Source organism: Zea mays, chromosome 5 (assembly GCF_902167145.1).
Source record: "Zea mays cultivar B73 chromosome 5, Zm-B73-REFERENCE-NAM-5.0, whole genome shotgun sequence".
In the NCBI taxonomy this organism is placed as follows: Eukaryota; Viridiplantae; Streptophyta; class Magnoliopsida; order Poales; family Poaceae; genus Zea; species Zea mays.
In genome coordinates, this window is record NC_050100.1 from 208,368,430 (window position 1) to 208,386,334 (window position 17,905).

The following is a 17,905-nucleotide window of genomic DNA, read 5'->3' on the forward strand; positions in this document are numbered from 1 at the left end:
TACTATCGCTCCTTCAAATTTGGCTCCATCCACTACTGATCTTAATTGCCGCTGTTGGTGGTTGGTTGCGAGCAAGGAGGGGCTGGGAGAGCACGACGCGCAGTGGACCAAAGTCATCTCGTTGGAGCATGCAAAACTGTTAGTGAGCAGTGACTACATGCAAAAAAATTCTGTGTTGTTCTCATCCAATATACAACAGGTAAGTGATTTTGCTTGGTTTTATTGATCTTTGTAGGACCCCAATCTACAAGTAATAGCTCTGCCATATGTGATATTGCTTTCAAAATTGGGTAATTTTTTGCCTCCTAAGTTATACATTCACTGACAGAATTTCCATGAACCACAAGTCATACGCGATGCTGTTGCTCATATAATACTTTGCATGCTCATACCAAGGGAATTCTCACTAGCCTTTTCTCCTTTTTGACATGTTTTACTTGTCAATTCAGGAACACCATATGCAAACGAATCATGGACCTGTATCTATTGCAGTGTATGGTGACCATGACCAGCCTGTCCTTGTTAATTACCCCAATATTGCTTTAAACTGGAAGTACTAAGTTTGTTTAAAGTATATCGGTTCTCCCTGCAATTTTTCCAGGAATTTATAAACACTTATCTCCTTGTTATAACTTGTCAGATTTGTCATGCTTCCAAGGACTATTGTTCTGTCCTGAGGGTACTCGTGGTCATTGTATTGAGTTGTTTTTGTTTGGTGATTCAGGTTACCTAAATATGCTCATTGGTAGTACAAATGTTTTTATTTTTTTACATATAGATTTGGTTAAATACTTAAATGTAAGGTCTGATTGCAGCTTCACCAAGTTGAAGTAGTAATTTTAGTTGTTTTTTATTATCCGACAATTGAATTATGGAGTGTGTGATTGAATGTTTTTTTTGTGTTGCTTATTTAAATAGGGTGAAAATAGAACAAGAACAGATGCTTATTTAGAACTAATGTTATATGCTTGTACCATATATTTCCTCTCTGGTTGCCATATAATTTATTTGGTTTCTTCCTCTGTTAATACGATGCTTTCTTGTATTTATGGTTGCAGCTATGTTGCTCATAAGAAATACTAAAACATAGTTACTCACATTCATGAGATATCACTTACCCAATGCTTAAGTCTCCAATGTTTTGTAAAAGAATTATAAGAAGAATTTGCATCTTTTCAGTAACCAAACAAAAGTTTAGTTCAGGTTGTACTAAAAAATAATACTTCCTTCCTTGAAGAAGCCAAGGAATACAAATTTTGGATTGAATATTGCTCAATCTTAAGAAAAGCATGCGATTAGCATTTCAAAGGACTCATTACTTGTGCTCTATCTGAAATCAATGTGGTTAATAGAGCTAGAGAGGCTTCTGACTGAATTTTTTAACCATTAAAAGTCAGAAAGTAGTACTTTTTTTGCCATAAACTGCCCTTTGTATAAGTGTCTAGGTTTAGTTGGAAATTGCCGGTTTGGTTCGTATTGTGTAAGAATTTGAGATTTTGAGTTAGATTATAATATGTGGTGGTCATTTTTATATAATTTATTGAAATCGTACATAGCGATATCGACCTTGTACTTCTACCAGAGTGGCTGAAGGCACTCGCGGCCCATGGGCTCCTCGGTCGTTCCTTCGTCGGCGTAGAAGGTGGCCGACGAGTAACCCAGGACACGGTGCTCACAGTTTTCTGCTGGCATGTAGAACATATTCTGAGCTGGTACCCCACATTCACCACCTGAGTCAAGATTTCCATAGAAAGATCCTGATCCAGGCCAATCTCTTTTGTGGCTACCACTGCAACCACAAATTAGTAGCATCAGAAACATATAAAAACTGTATCGTTTCATTACTTGATCTGTTGTCGAATTGGAATCCTAGACGAACCTCCCAACCATGTAAGGCACAGTAGAAGCAATGGGCTCAACCTGTGCAGTGAATTGGTCCCATTGTGAAAGATAGCCATTGGCATATGAGCTGGTTTGTTGTGTTAAGTGAACCAGGCTCAAAGTCATTGGACTCATTTGAACCATCAACCTCTGCCTGATAAAAAATGCCAACTTTCGTGTCAAGCAGTTAAAAGAAATACCATCTACTTCTTTGGAGGAAACACTTCCTCCTGTACTAATAAGCAAACAAAATTAAACACAGTAGCAGACCACTGAATCTCCTTTTTTTCTTGCTTGTTAGTTTGATTGTGTTTATTATTGGAGCTACAAACAGGCCTGATATCATTGACCCCGCTCTGCTGAGGCCAGAGCGTCTTGACCAGCTGATCTACATTCCACTTCCTAATGAGCAGTCTAGGCTCCAGATCTTCAAGGTCTGCCTTAGGAAGTCCCCTGTGGCGAAGGATGTGGACTTGAATGCCCTTGCTAAGTACACGCAAGGGTTCAATGGAGCAGATATCACAGAAATTTGCCAGCGTGCGTGCAAATATGCAATCAGAGAGAACATTGAGAAGGTAACTTCCTCCAAACGTCAGTTGGTACTCTACAAATTAATACTCTGAAGTCTTAGCTATCATCATTCCTAATCATGAACTAAACAGACAACTTGTGTAAAAAGGAGCCATAAGTTAATTTTCTCTCCAATCCACCCCATCATGTGGATTTAGGTGGATACTGAGTACATTCTGTAGACTTGAACTCGTTATCAACTTTCAGTAGACCTGCTAAGGAGTGATCTCCGTCCAATTATCAGCAATTATCAGCCAGTGGATTCATGCCCTGGTACTTTTTGATTCCTTTTGTTTTAGTACATTGTTTGTGACTAGCAGCTTTCAGATTGCATGAGATTTTCGATTCAGATATTTTCCACTAAGTTTTTGTACCCACCGATAATGAATTTAGTTGCACTGGTATTCAGGCAATACTGATTTTGAAGGCTGATTTGTTTGCCTGTCTAGAAAAAACATAACATAGTGGATAAGGAAAAACATGGTTAAAATATTAGGATGTTGAATAAGATTATGTTTTCAGGCATTGTAAAGTACGTTCTAATAGGATGCTTATGTTCTATCTTTACCTATGGTTTGTTATTGCAAAAGCATCTAAAAAGCATGCTTGTTCATGATCATCTATTTTTTTTAGTTTTTCATATTTTTCATTTTTAGGGATAATGACAATGAGGATACTCAAGCTCGTGAACACTCTGATGAGGAAATGGATTCTGACGAGGAACATGAGAGGTAATTTTTTTGAATATCCACACCATTGGAACACAAAATTAAGCATATGGTGATCAATTTAGATTCTACAAGTTATGGCTCACTTCTTGCTAAGCATGGCACGGTCTGCTCCTCCGACCTGAGAATGGCTAGGTAGAAATACAAGTCAGACCAAATGTAAAACATAATTATGATGGGATAGATACAAAGCTTTTCATCTTCAAGTTAACTGTTTGCTCTTTTTCTACTATAATTAGTAATATCTGCTTTCAATGTAGTTTTGTCATTCAGAGCAAAAATTATGTGATGAGAACAAAGCAGCTGAAGTTGGAATATATTGAGATGGCTATAATGTGGTGTGGTGTGACCCATGATTGACATAGATTAAGAAGATTTGGTGGGCTTGGCTTGATGACAACATTGTTTTTTTTGTGTCTGTACACGATGGCAGCAGTGCTTTCGCCTTATGTGTGCTGCTCTTCAGGTCTCTATGGATGACACTGCCCCCTCTCTCGCTATTATTAATTTAATTTGTAGCGAGACTGACATGATGATGATAAGATGACAGATCGCCATGTCAACATGGGATGCCCATCATCGAATGATTTTATCTATAATTTGCGATGTGTTTTGTGAGATGAGTCGGGCGATGGAAGTTGGTCAACATGCACCAGAGGTTGAGGTTGCTGAAGCATCAGATGAAGATGTTGAGGCCTACATCGGCAAAGCCACCGGTGGTGTGCTGATTTATCTATTACTTTTCTTAAACAACATATATAGAAATTGTCCCACTCCTGTTTACTACACAAAGATGTTAAGTGTATTGCAACACAATAAATGTTTTTATGACTAAGTTTTTAATCCAAAATATCCCGAGATTAGTTATGTATTGGTTATTATTACTCCAGTCCAATCATGGTTATTACATGTTTATAATATCTGCCAGTATATTTACTCCTTTGGTGAACGCAGAGATGAATTGAGACAATAATGGAATGGTGACCTTCAAGGAATTCCTTTTTGCTTTTACTCAACCGAAGATTAGGCGTTCTGAATCGATCGAGCCAGCCCCTCAGGAGGCCTCCAGCAGCTCCCTCCTGTCGTGCCTCACAAGTAGTAGCTCATGTTCTATATGTGGCGAGCTGATGGTAGAAATTACCAGGTTTGCATGCCATTGATTTTTTTGCAAGTACAAAGAGTTAGTGTTCTATGTAGTGGTGCACAAACAATTTTATGACCGAGATTCTTTTTGTTTGTTTGTTGATGTGATTAGGTTCATTCTCTTCTGTGATATGTGAAGCTCGAGTGAAAAGAAAAATTATGTGATGAGAACAAAGCAGTTGAAGTTGGAATATATTGAGATGTCTATAATGTGGTGTGACCCATGATTGACAGATTAAGAAGATTTGGTGGGCTTGGCTTGATGACAGGCGACAACATTGTTTTTTGGGTCTGTATACGATGGATGATATTGCCCCCTCCCACTATTATTAATTTAATTTGTAGCGAGACTGACATGATGATGATAAGATGACTGATCGCTATGTCTGCATGGATGCCCAACATCGAATGATTTTATCTATAATTTGCGATGTGTTTTGTCAGATGAGCCGGGCGATGGAAGTTGGTCAGCATGCACCAGAGGTTGAGGCTGCTGAAGCATCAGATGAAGATGTTGAGGCCTACATCGGCAAAGCCACCGGTGTTGTGCTGATTTATCTATTACTTTTCTTAAACAACATATATAGAAATTATCCCACTCCTGTTTACTACACAAAGATGTTTAGTGTATTGCAACACAATCAATGTTTTTATGACTAAGTTTTTAATCCAAAATATCCCGAGTTTAGTTATGCATTGGTTATTAACAAAGAATATATATTGTTCGTTTTTATATAATTATTGCGTACGTGCTTTGTGTGTGGCCACTGCCCGCACGCGCTAGGCTTAACTATGTAATAGAAACTGTGTTAGAATCTTTTTCTCTTTGTTTCTAATGATAAAGAAAGTAGAAGAATGCGCATACACAAGATAAAAGACCATTCTTTATTTTTCTTAATAAATGTCTCGTGTATATCTCAACTAACAAGCACCACCACCCGACCGCTTCCTATAATAAATTTTTGCACAAATGTATATTTGAAACATGGTTGTTGACTTTAATAAATAGGATGCACACATCTATGTAGTTTACGCTGTATAAATGAAACTGTAGCAAAGCACGGGCACACTACTAGTATATGACATAAGGTGATAAACTAATAGTCCATTAATTGGACCCGACTAGCCAACTTATCTGTTTCGCTCAATTGGTGCAGGGTGCAGGTGATGGATGTTGGATTTATCACCTTCTGTAACAAAATTGCGAGTCTTTAATTATTCGAGGCTAAACAAATAATAATGACGGGTGCGGCGTAAAACTTTAGTAAAGACTGAAGTATATTTTTTCCTCACACCTAGAAAGGTCATATTTTAGATGTTGTCGATACACCTTTAGGTCTTGTTTTGGAGCAAGAATACCAAAGGGATTGGAGGGGCTAAGGGTGTGTTTGGTTTAACTTTTCGAATGAGATTAACTGCCGAAATTCTAGAATCCCAACCAAACGGGTACAATAATAAAATAGATTCCTGAAAATCTACATATTGCTCTAGTTCAATCTATAATCACTTTATACCACAACTTTTCTAGATTCATATCATCCATGTTACAAGTTGTCATGCTCTAATAAAATCTATAGTTTACAGTTGTTTCGACCAAACAAATTCTATTTTTTCTATAATCGTCAGCTCACAACAGATTTCTCACACCTCATAGTTAGAATCAGATTTTCACAAATCTACAGCTGAACCAAACAGAGCCTAAAATCCACTTGCTATTCAATTTTAAATAGCAAGAGAATTTTAGCCCCTTGTTGGAAGTCAAATTGAGCAGCGCGGACAGTCCGGCGCTGAGGCCGGACGGTCCGCGGTCCGGACAGTCCGCGGTGGTGGCGCGGACGGTCCGCGCGCGCGCATAGTCAGTTAGGGTTCCTAGTTTCTCGCGGGATTTGTTACCTAAAACCGCGGGATTAATTCGAAAATCAGTTGGAAGTGGATCCAGACCTCCCCCTTTATATAGATGAAGGGCTACGGCCGATTGAACCCCCATCAATCGAACAAATCAAGTCTATTTCTCGTTTTTACCTTACGCATTAGGAATAGTTCTAGTCTAGTTCTAGTTTAGCCTATCAATCTCCAAATTCTCCGCCTCTCTTCGACTCTACGTCGATTAGAGGAGTCTAGGTCGGCCTGCCGAGCCTAGACAACACCTAGGATCTCTCCTCCCCGACGGGGTCCCTCCCGGGAGCGAGATCCAGGCGCCGCCGGCGACCCTCGCCACCCCCTGCGCACGCGCGGACCGTCCGGCCTGTAGGCGCGGACCGTCCGGTCGTCAGGCAGGAAACCTTTGCCCCTGCTCCAGGTCGCGGACCGTCCGGTCCCTGGTCGTGGACCGTCCGCGCCTGTGCAGAGAGCACCGTCGCCGGTTCTTGTTGAGTGTTTGGCACCCAAAAAAGGTGTCAACATACTTTTGGCGACTCCGCTAGGGAAGGTGTTTAGATCTACTAAAAATCAGGCCCTCAAATGGCCGGTTCTAAAGATCACACTGATATCTCCCCGGACAATATCCTGAAGCTGGCTGTTGAAAGTCTGACGGCCGATGAGCAACAGCAATACGAGGACTATATGCGTCAAGCGAGGGAGAAATTCTTATCACAGTACACGGTGGATCGCCACCAGAAAGTTGTCAAACATGGAGAGACCGACGTCGCATCTCTTCTATCTTCGCTTCAAGTCCCCAACGTAAGTAAACCCGACGACATCCACTTTATTAAACAGTATGTAGATCATCAGCAGAATCAAATGAAACAACAGATTGGAGGGTTAGAAGAGTCAATTAGAAAATTAACGCATACGTTGGAGAAGTCTGTTGCTCCTAGTTTTCCATCATATGAGACTAGTAACAGGATATCTATGTCTAATACATCGGCAACAAATGGGGATTTGCAGACCCAACCATTATATGGTATGCCGATGAACTCATATCCAGGGCAAGTACCACCGCCGCCATCCCTACTTGGCAGATCGGCGCCCCTGAATACGGTCGGACCGTCCGAGCTTCTGCCCAGACCATCCGGCCCATACGCGGACCGTCCGGCTTGCTCTGCCGGACAGTCCGGGGCTGCCCTAGGACCGTCGCCGTCCCTGTTTGGCAGATCGGCGACCCTGGACGCGGTCGGACCGTCCGAGATGCTACCCGGACCGTCCGACCCTTACGCGGACCGTCCGGCTCTCTATGCCGGACAGTCCGGGGCCATACCGGGACTACCGCGTGGCGCCCCAGTAATGGCGAACACGACCGGCCAGTTCGGATGTACCACCGTACAAACCGGATACACATATGTGGAACCTGCTGTTGCACACCATACACCAAATTATTACACACCACAACAGCAGTATATTTCGCCTTCTACATATTTAAACCATAATGCACCATATAATCACAGACCGATCAACACTATCGATCGGTCACGACAAGAAGGTCGGTATACTAATACCCGACCAAATGAGCCCCACAGCCCAGGATCCGGTGGTCTACCACCGGGTGCAATGGAAAAAATTAGGGAAGAGATGACTGAACTATTTCGAGATAAGTTCGGAGTTAATGTAGCCAGAGTAGGGCAATCATATCAAAAGCCATATAATCACCGGTTTGACATTGTCCCATATCCACAAGGGGCAAGGATACCGGAATTTTCTAAGTTTTCTGGTGAGAATGGGAGAAGCACATACCAACACATAGGCCAGTTCCTAGCGCACCTAGGCGAATTGGCTGATGGAGAAGCATTTCGTGTTCGGTTATTTTCTTTATCACTTACTGGTACTGCTTTTGCATGGTACGCCGCCCTGCCTCCTAATTCCATTAATTCCTGGAATGAGTTAGAAAATAAATTTCATGAACATTTCTTTGCCGGGGAATATGAATTAGGATTAGCTGACTTAGCTTCAGTCCGACAAGGACGCGAAGAATCGGTTAATGATTATATCCGGAGGTTCCGGGACACTAGAAACCGATGCTTTCGAATCCATGTTGCAGATAAAGAGCTAGCAGGGCTAGCTTTTAATGGGTTGCTATCCTACTTAAGAGACAAATTAGATGGAACCCAGTTCTTTTCGATAGCCCAGCTACATCAGCGGGCTTTAGCCTGTGAAAGCCGATTTAAAGAGACATCAAAATCGGTCGCCCGTACTATACATCTAATAGAGCGTGATAGTTCAGATGATGAATCCGCAGATGTATATACCGCTGAGTTCATTTGGCCAACAAAGGCCAAATCTTCAGCATGTTCTTCCTTGCAGCCGGTTCAAAAGAATCAGCAAGAAGAGATTAAATTCACCTTTAATGTTGCCAAATGCGATAAGATATTTGATGAGCTACTTAAAAATGGCAACATTAAATTAACTCATAATATCCCTCCTATAGATGAATTAAAGAGGCGTGCTTATTGTAAGTGGCATAATTCTTTCTCTCATGCCACCAATGACTGTAATGTTTTTCGTCGACAGGTACAATCGGCCATAAATGAGGGCCGGTTGGCTTTTCAGGAAATGCAAGTGGACACACAACCATTTCCTGTTAATACAATAGATGTCGCATGCGAAAAGATCTTAGTTCGGCCCGAAATGGCCGATAAAAGCAAAAGCAAGGACATCATCATTGACGATCCTCGCACGTCAAATATATCGCAAAAGGAGATTGCTCGAAAGGCTCCGGACGATAAGGCTAAAAAGTCCGGAGGCACCGGGGGCAGGCACAATTAATGAGCCAAGCACGACAGTCTGGCCTGAGCATCACAGACGGTGTGACACCTACGTGCGGACAGTCCGGTGCTCAGACAGACGGTTCGGCTAACTCTGCCGGACAATCCGCCTATGGCCAAAGGCGTCAGCCTCCACACAAAGCCTTAAAAGGGAAAGAGACGCAACGGCAAAGCACATATGGTCGGTTGATCAAAACTGACTCTACCTTTGATCAGTTACTCTCCAAGAATACTAGCAAGAAGACCGTTCTACGTGATCGGTCAACGAAGAAACATCGGTCACCTGCTAAAACAAAACGGGTAAACAAAACGGCTCGAAAGGCGACACAACAAGCATCGCCTATTCATCCTATGAGACCAAGGTACTTTCCACCCGTTTACTCATCGTCTGTATATTATCCTGTTCAAACATGGAATGGTACGATGATGAATCCATGGTATATGTATAGTCCCTTTGTCTATCCAGGCTGGGGGGCACCTCCATTCTATTCCTATTGATCCATTGATCAAACGGTCATGGCCGAGAAAGATACAATCTGAAACGGCCTTTATACATTGGTGCTTTATTGAATGAGCTCCACATTGAAAAGCCGGTGACTTACATCAGGCTTAGTTCATATGCTTTTGGTTCGTCAACCTTCACCAAAAGGCAGGGGGGCATATGTTGGAAGTCAAATTGAGCAGCGCGGACAGTCCGCGGTGGTGGCGCGGACGGTCCGCGCGCGCAGAGTCAGTTAGGGTTCCTAGTTTCTCGCGGGATTTGTTACCTAAAACCGCGGGATTAATTCGGAAATCAGTTGGAAGCGGATCCAGACCTCCCCCTTTATATAGATGAAGGGCTACGGCCGATTGAACCCCCATCAATCGAACAAATCAAGTCTATTTCTCGTTTTTACCTTACGCATTAGGAATAGTTCTAGTCTAGTTCTAGTTTAGCCTATCAATCTCCAAATTCTCCGCCTCTCTTCGACTCTACGTCGATTAGAGGAGTCTAGGTCGGCCTGCCGAGCCTAGACAACACCTAGGATCTCTCCTCCCCGACGGGGTCCCTCCCGGGAGCAAGATCCAGGCGCCGCCGGCGACCCTCGCCACCCCCTGCGCACGCGCGGACCGTCCGGCCTGTAGGCGCGGACCGTCCGGCCGTCAGGCAGGAAACCTTTGCCCCTGCTCCAGGTCGCGGACCGTCCGGTCCCTGGTCGCGGACCGTCCGCGCCTGTGCAGAGAGCACCGCCGCCGGTTCTTGTTGAGTGTTTGGCACCCAAAAAAGGTGTCAACACCCCTCTATTCGCCTTTGGTATCTTTGCTCACAAACAAGCTCTTAAGGATTTTAATAAAGCAAATCATCGATGAGCCGAGTTACTGTAGGATTCACGCTATTGGAGTCCCATGCCTCGGAGACCAAACTCAATTTCAATGAAAGCAGGCGTCCATCATCATCTGTTATTTTGACAATTTATATCTTTATATAACCCATCAATTTAAAACTTTGCAAAACTCATCAAACCAAATCACTCATGTAACCATAAACTCCTCTAAATCCACCAAACGAACTGCACCCAAACATACCACGACTTCAAAACCAAAAGTTAAGGTAGCTTGACAACCCTCCGCTCTCTTTACTCAAATATAATGACTAGTATTATTTGGATCATTCTTCCTCCATCATCTCACACATACACAGTAACTCTACTGCCTCTTCCCCTCCTGTCGAACCCGCACCCGCTGCCCCCTCCTCCCTCTCATTCGTGTCGCCGCGGCGTTGGCAGCCTCTCCTCATCCCTTCACCTCCCGAGGATCATAGCGGTAGCAAGGATGTCTAGACTAGTCAGCCTAAATTAGCTAGTTGGATGATGTAATGGTTAACTCAACTAAACTAATTATGGAGAGAGACTTATATATAGTAACACTAACACTTTCAACTCCAATGCCATTATCTAAAATTCACATGCAATGCAAGCAAACCATTGAAAATCAATCCATCTCGAAACAGAACCGGGCCAAGGGAGTTCTAGTCGCGGACAGGTTGGACACGAACGCCATTCACAGTCACAGATCAGTCCACACACGGACACACCTCCCCTTCCTTCAAGATGGCTCAAAGCTAGCTAGTAGCCAGCCGGCCGGCCTCGCCCATGAGTGTGCAGCTGGGGCCACTCACGTGCCTCAGAATTCAGAAAGCTATGGACCGAACTGAACATGGTGGAGAGAGAACATGAACATGTGTCGTGTTGGTTGGCGCTGCTGTTGCTTCTCGGTAGGTGGCTGGCAGGTCAGTACTCGGAGTAGGCCACCTGGTTTGGCGAGCGAACGCATGCATTCGGTGCAGGAACGAAAAGCATCCTGCCTGCCTGCATGTGCATAGTGCATGGCATCTCGCATCCATGATCCATGGTTGTCCCCGGCCGGGCCGGGCCGGATGCCGTTGCCGTCGATCGGGTGGCCCTGTTGCCGGTGCGCCGACAGGTTTGGCCTCCGCGCGCCAGCACGACAGCTGCGCGAATTCCCGCTCCGCTTTGGCATGATGCCGATGCCGTAGCGTGCGGTGGCACATCTGTCACCTAGAGTTAGGGGTGGATATCGAGCCAGCTCGGCTCGTTATGGCTCGGCTCGTTATAGCTCGTTATTGTAATGAGCCAGCTCGGTTCGGCTCGTTATACTAACGAGCTAAACAGCTGGCTCGGCTCGGCTCGTTAGGAAGCTCGAGTCAGCTCGTTAGGCTCGCGAGCCACACAACTAAATATAAAGATCTATGTACATAAATATATGTATAACCGAAAAATCATATTTTAAGTGTTTAACACTACAAACATGTAGCCATGCAATAATACAAATATTTAAGCACATGACACATCCACACATGTCCATATCATAGATCATAACAACGAGAAAACAAGATTATGAGAGATGAGACGACACCAACGACTAGACAAACTTGTGTTGTGGCTTAGCTCGTTTGGCTCGCGAGCTAGCTCACGAGCTAACCCGAGCTGGCTCATTAGAGAACCGAGCTAAAATACTAGCTTGGCTCGCTACAAAATTAAAACGAGCCGAGTCGAGCCGAGCTACTAACTAGCCGAGTCGAGCGAGTTATCGAGCCACGAGTATTTTGTCCGGCCCTACCTAGAGTACAGGTACAGTACGCACGTATAATTGTTGTTAGGCTGTCTCCAACAAGAGACTGTAAAGCACCCTGTACTCTAAATATAGAGGATCTGGACGTCCGGTATGGCTCCAACAACAACCGCTAAAACCTCCGCTAAAATATAGCGCGCGTTCCTCGTCCGCTTAATTTGGAGTCTGAGTGACCGTGCGCTATCTACTGTTCGCTCACGCGCTCTGTCAGTCTTCTGTTCTCTCCCGTGCTCCCTCGAAGCTTCTAGCTGGGCGCCGCCGACCTCCATCGCCCGGCACAACCACATCAGGTGATGTTTGTAGTGCTGAGTTTGCGATGGCACACTGGCCGCGAGCATAGAGCTGGACGAGCAGCAGCCACCGCGGGAGCACACGAGAGCAAGGACGACGACGAGTCAGCGGCGGCCATGTGTAGATGAGAGCAGGGTCGACGGCGATCATGTGCGCAGGTACCGTTGATAACAAGTATGGTGGTGGTGGGGAGGCCTAGACATCAGCTTCGATCTTCACTAGCGAGCTCTAGCCTTGCAGGATGGAACGATGGGAGGGATTGCCATGCCGCAGGAGATTGGAGGCTACACGAAGCGAGAGGAAGAAGAGGAATAGACAACAAACTGCTTCATGTATTTGGGTTGTATTTTGGTTTGCTCTGTAGTGGAGATATTTAGAAGCCTTGTTTTTTTAAAGAAATTATTTTTATGTACATAACACACAATTTGCAACTTGTAAATGAATATTAAAAAATAGTGATTACAAAAATATTCGTACATGTACCATAATTTATAATCTGTGTAATTTGACCCGGTTAAAAAAAAGGTGCAACCATTTTTTTAATATGATGGGTGAAAATATAGTGAATGAGATATAGAGGATGAAATTTAGAGAACGTTGCTGGAGATGATGAAAATATAGAGAACAGAATCTTTTAGAGTGTGCTGTAAAGGACAGAGAATATTCCTTTAGAGGATGAAATTTAGAGGACGTTGCTCGAGACAGCCTTAGGACCCCAAGCGCACCGCGTACTACCTGTCGCGGCGCAAAGCAAACTCTGTTCGTGGACCACCACCACTCGCGCCCATGGTATGCACAGTAGCAAATGTCCGGCTCCAACCAACACCCAGCATCCATCGTCCATTCAAATTCTCATCGGTCGCAGCACTCTGCACTCCTGAAGAAATGGAATCGAGTGGCCCACGGGCCCTTACGAAATGGAATCGAGTGGCCCGTGGACTTCTACCGGCCCAAGTCATCTAGCGAACATCGACTCAGAGAACGCGAGGAATGTGATCCAAAACTTACTCCAAGGACTGGGCCACTCAGTGTTGACGAGCAGAGCGCGTCGTGCCTTAGAGTTTTTTTTAATTTGTTTTTTTAAACAAAACATATCTGGTGCACATGAGACTTTGATGCACATAGTTTACACATAAACTAAAAAGTTCACAAAAAATCTAAAAAAATTATACATATTCTGTCCACCCTGCTCTAAATTTATAAAAAATATCAAGTTTAAATTTGTTATACTTTGGATATAATAAAAATAGAACATTTTAGCTGATTTTCTAATTTAAACTTGTCAAATTTTTTTATCTCTTTATTACTCTTCGAGTAATCTATACTACTCTATAAGCTCTTATTGTAGACGTCCACACCACACTCATGGTGCACGGTTCTGCCCGCAGTGCCTTCCACTCCCAGAACCTTCCATCGACGCCACTCCCTGAATTCCTCCATGCCGCTCCTCGAAATCCTCCATGCCCCCGCGCCTGAAATTCCTCCTTCCCCTCCCAGAACCTTCCATAGACGCTACGTCGTGATCCCCTCCACCGGCCATTCAACCATCTGCTTCCAACTCCTCGGCGTCCAGGTTGTCCACAAGCACAAGCAGGGGGCCCTTCCATACATGGCTCGCCCCGCAGAGGCAGGGGGGCCTTCCAACGATGGAGCACCTCGCCCCGCACAGGCAGGGGGCCCTTCCATCCATGAGAGCACGCAAGCAGCTCTCCCCCTTCCTCCGCGCAAGGCAGTCCACTCGGATTATCCGCAAATCGTGCCTGCCCCACGGCGCCCTTCCATCTACGGTGAAATCCTCTCCCTCCGCGCCAGCTCGGCAGATCCGCAAACCGCGTCTGCAACCACGGCGCACTTCCATCCACGGTTCGTTCCTCCTCCACCACAACTTCTCCCCCTGCGCCCCATCGCTGGAGGCGCGATCCTATCCTCGAAATCCTCTCCCTCCGAGCCAGATCTTTGTTCCCATCCATGCCGACGCGCCCGCGCTGCGCATTTTGTGCTGAAATCCTTCCCCGCCCTAAATGTCGTCGATGGAAGTCCGAAGGGAGCACAGAGTAGAGGTGAAATTCATGCCTGGAGGACCGCCGAGGAGCCAGTCGTGGAGCCGCGCCCGAGGAGGACCGCCAAGGGCGGGCGGCCGGGCACGCGCCGCGCCGGGATGCACGGGTGCTGGGGCCAGACCGCACCCGCCCCTGCGCCGGATCCGAGGCCGAGGTCGCGCCCTTGCCCGGAGGCAGAGCAGTTCGCTGCTCGTGCCCACGCGGAGGTCGAGCTGGCCTGCCTGCGCGCACGCCGGGTGGCGAGGCCGAACACTACTCACATCTGTGCACATGCAGTCGCTGGGGAGCCCCACCCGATTTGGCCTGCCTCCCCCGGAATTGCCGGCGTTCTCGCCCCTCCCCGTCGCGCCGCGCGATGCTAGCCGTGATTCCCGCGTCCGCCCGCCCGACGTCTACAAGCTTGTTCTGCAGATGCCCCTCCCGCCCATCGTCATCCATCCCCTGCCTCCGCCGCGGACGACCTTCCTTGGCCGCCACCAGGGGGCTTCTACAGACGAGCGCGCAGGGGGGAGCTATGGCCCATGGCGTTCGACTTCACGCCCCGTGCAACCCCTCCTCACCGTGTCGGCACGCTGCCCGTCTTCGTCTCATCTCGTTGGTGCTCCTCCCTCCCTCCCTCGGGGCCTGCTTCCTCCCCATGGGCCACAGCTCCCCCCTGCGCAGCTTCTGAGGTTGAAATAAAGGCACTATCTTTCAATTATGCTGCAATGTTGAAGGAAAAAGAGGTATGCCTTCTTTAAAGTCCCTGTTCTTCCTTCTCACTAATCTGCTTGCCAGATCATTTTTACTGGATACCTTGTTTTGAATGCCATAATCAATTTTAGTTAGGTTTTCACATCATAATAAGGTATTGTATGTACAATTTTTATTTCATTAAAACATAGACAATTTTACTGATTTTACGTGGCAGGCTTACAAGTTTGCTTATATTTGGGGTGTATTGTTTTTTGGGTAGGAGCAACTGGGAAAACTTCGTGAAGAAAATGGGTCTCTTAAAAGAAGCTTGGAGAGCTGTAAGGCAGTTTCAGCCAATTCTAATGTAATCATGTGTTTTATTCACTTTTATAGTGTTACTGTGTGTCATCTATTATGCAACATGCTACTATAATAAACTATTAACATAAGATCTTACAGGGCACTTTGGAAAGATCACCTAGAGTGCAAAGGAATGCAGTTCAAGAAAATTCATTAAATCTCACCAAGCAGAATGGATATGGTGGTGGTTCTTCTCACAGTACCCAGGCAAATGGTCAGCATCCAATGGCAGGTTATTAGAAGGTAGTTATTACTTATAATTAGGAGTAATACCATAATTACATAATTCAACTAATTTACAGGTGTTCTCCATGCCAGGGAAACTAGTGGTCAAGTTGGCCATTTGGCTCGGTGGGACCTTCGCTCGTCCTGCATGTTATGGGACTCTCAAAAACTTGCACTTTCCATTACTTGTACAGGTAGAAACGACATGTAATTTTTACAACATTTTTTCCTATTCTATTCAGTACAGGATTTGGGACACCAACTTCTCATACCGTTGCTTGTAACCGCAGAGTCTAACGGATGGCCTTACTACTGATACATGATAACTGTTTATATCGCTATCGGGGTTTCAAGACTACGGATGGCTTCATGCTCATTGTATTTTTAGGTTGTCAAGCCTGTCAATTAGATCCAAAGCATTGTTCCTATCAATCTCGAAGTAAATAACTGGAAGTATGGAAGACCTCCTAACTAGGAGCAAGTCTTTCCTGTTTCCACTAGCTGGGTAGTGGTTGTTGCTCTTGCTCAACCTACTCTGTTTGTTGTAACTTGACTGTGTTGAACTCTTGACTTTTGCTTATTTCTAGGACTCCTGTACTTAACATCCCTTATCATATCCTGATTCTCTTGGGTGAGAATTGGTGGTGAATTATTTGTTTTGCCCGGCAACAGAGTGATTGTGGTACCCTTTTGTGTTGGTAAGTTGACTGGCGCTGCTAAAACTGAAGGTGAGGGTGGAGGCTGATCCCCATGGCGTCTTCCAGGATTGGGATCCAGCCCATGCAGCTGGTCTGGCATGCAGTGCTTTGACGGTAAAGTAGAGATTTTGTAAGTGTGGTTTTCCTTTATTTCCATACGAATTGATGCTCAGATGCTATGAACAACCTCTTGATGATAATATTTGAGCTTCCATTTTTAATATTTTGCTACAATTGTCCATTAAGAGGACATCAGACGAAGGAAAGAACTTATTTATACCATTCCTTTCTTGTAATTGGCATGGATTTCTCACAATTCATTGTTCTATTATTTTATTTGTGTCTTCACTTTTTACACAAATCATGTACATTGGATTCTTATTTTCTTTCTCATACAGGAACTTAACATGCCAACAATTGGGTGGGACAAAAACTGAATCCAAGGACAAAGAGAAGAAGCATAAAAGGCACAAAGAAAAGGAACATAAGAAGCACAAACATTGACATAATAGACAATTCTTTAGTGTAATCATAATAAACAATTATTTAGTGTAATCATTCGTTCATGCATAGCATGAATCTTGCTGCATTCACATTTATTGGCATCTCAAATATTTTATTGCTTGTAATACAACAACCTAATATGCTATTAGTAATGCTAGAATGGTGCCTTATGGTACCTAATCTTTTGTTGCTTGGGTAGATTTCTACAACTGAAGTATTAGTTCGATAGCAAAACAACAATTCTAGAATTTTGTATTCTCTAAAATTTTACAATTTGTAGATAAATTGACGAAAATTTTGCAGCGACTAGACTTTTATATTCTTTGCTGCATATTTTTTAGTATTCAGTATGTATGTGTTGTATCTATGTTGCAAAAGCCTTACATAATTGTCGGGGACCATAATTAGGGGTACCCTCAAGACGCCTAATTCTCAGCTGGTAACCCCCATCAGCATAAAGCTGCAAAGGCCTGATGGATACGATTAAGTCAGGGATCAGTCCACACGAGTGACTCGATCACGCTTCACCCGAGCCTAGCCTCGGCCAAGGGCAGCCGACCTCGAGAGACTTCCGTCTCGCCCGAGGCCCCCTTTTTATGGCGGACACATCACCGGCTCGCCCGAGGCCTTGGCTTCGCTCAGAAGCAACCCTGACTAAATCGCCACACCGACTGACCAAATTGCAGGGGCATTTAACGCAAAGGTGGCCTGACACCTTCATCCTGGCACGCGCCCCCGGCAGAGCCGAAGTGACCGCCGTCACTCCACCGCTCCACTGGCCAGTCTGACAGAAGGACAGCGCCGCCTGCGCCACTCCGACTGCAGTGCCACTCGACAGAGTGAGTCTAACAGGCAGTCAGGCCTTGCCAAAGGCGCCACGGCGAACTCCGCCCCGCCCGACCCCAGGGCTCGGACTCGGGCTAAGACCCGGAAGACGGCGA

General features: G+C 45.2%; 1 non-coding gene across 1 annotated transcript; it reads left to right on the forward strand.

The window, feature by feature from the left end:
• Positions 1-15,120: 15,120 nt before the first annotated feature.
• On the forward strand, positions 15,121-16,440 carry LOC103627605 (uncharacterized). The gene is made up of 5 exons (XR_004849683.1): positions 15,121-15,227; positions 15,458-15,541; positions 15,637-15,780; positions 15,856-15,956; positions 16,053-16,440. It is a non-coding gene; the product is annotated as an uncharacterized protein (transcript).
• The last annotated feature ends 1,465 nt before the right edge of the window (positions 16,441-17,905 follow it).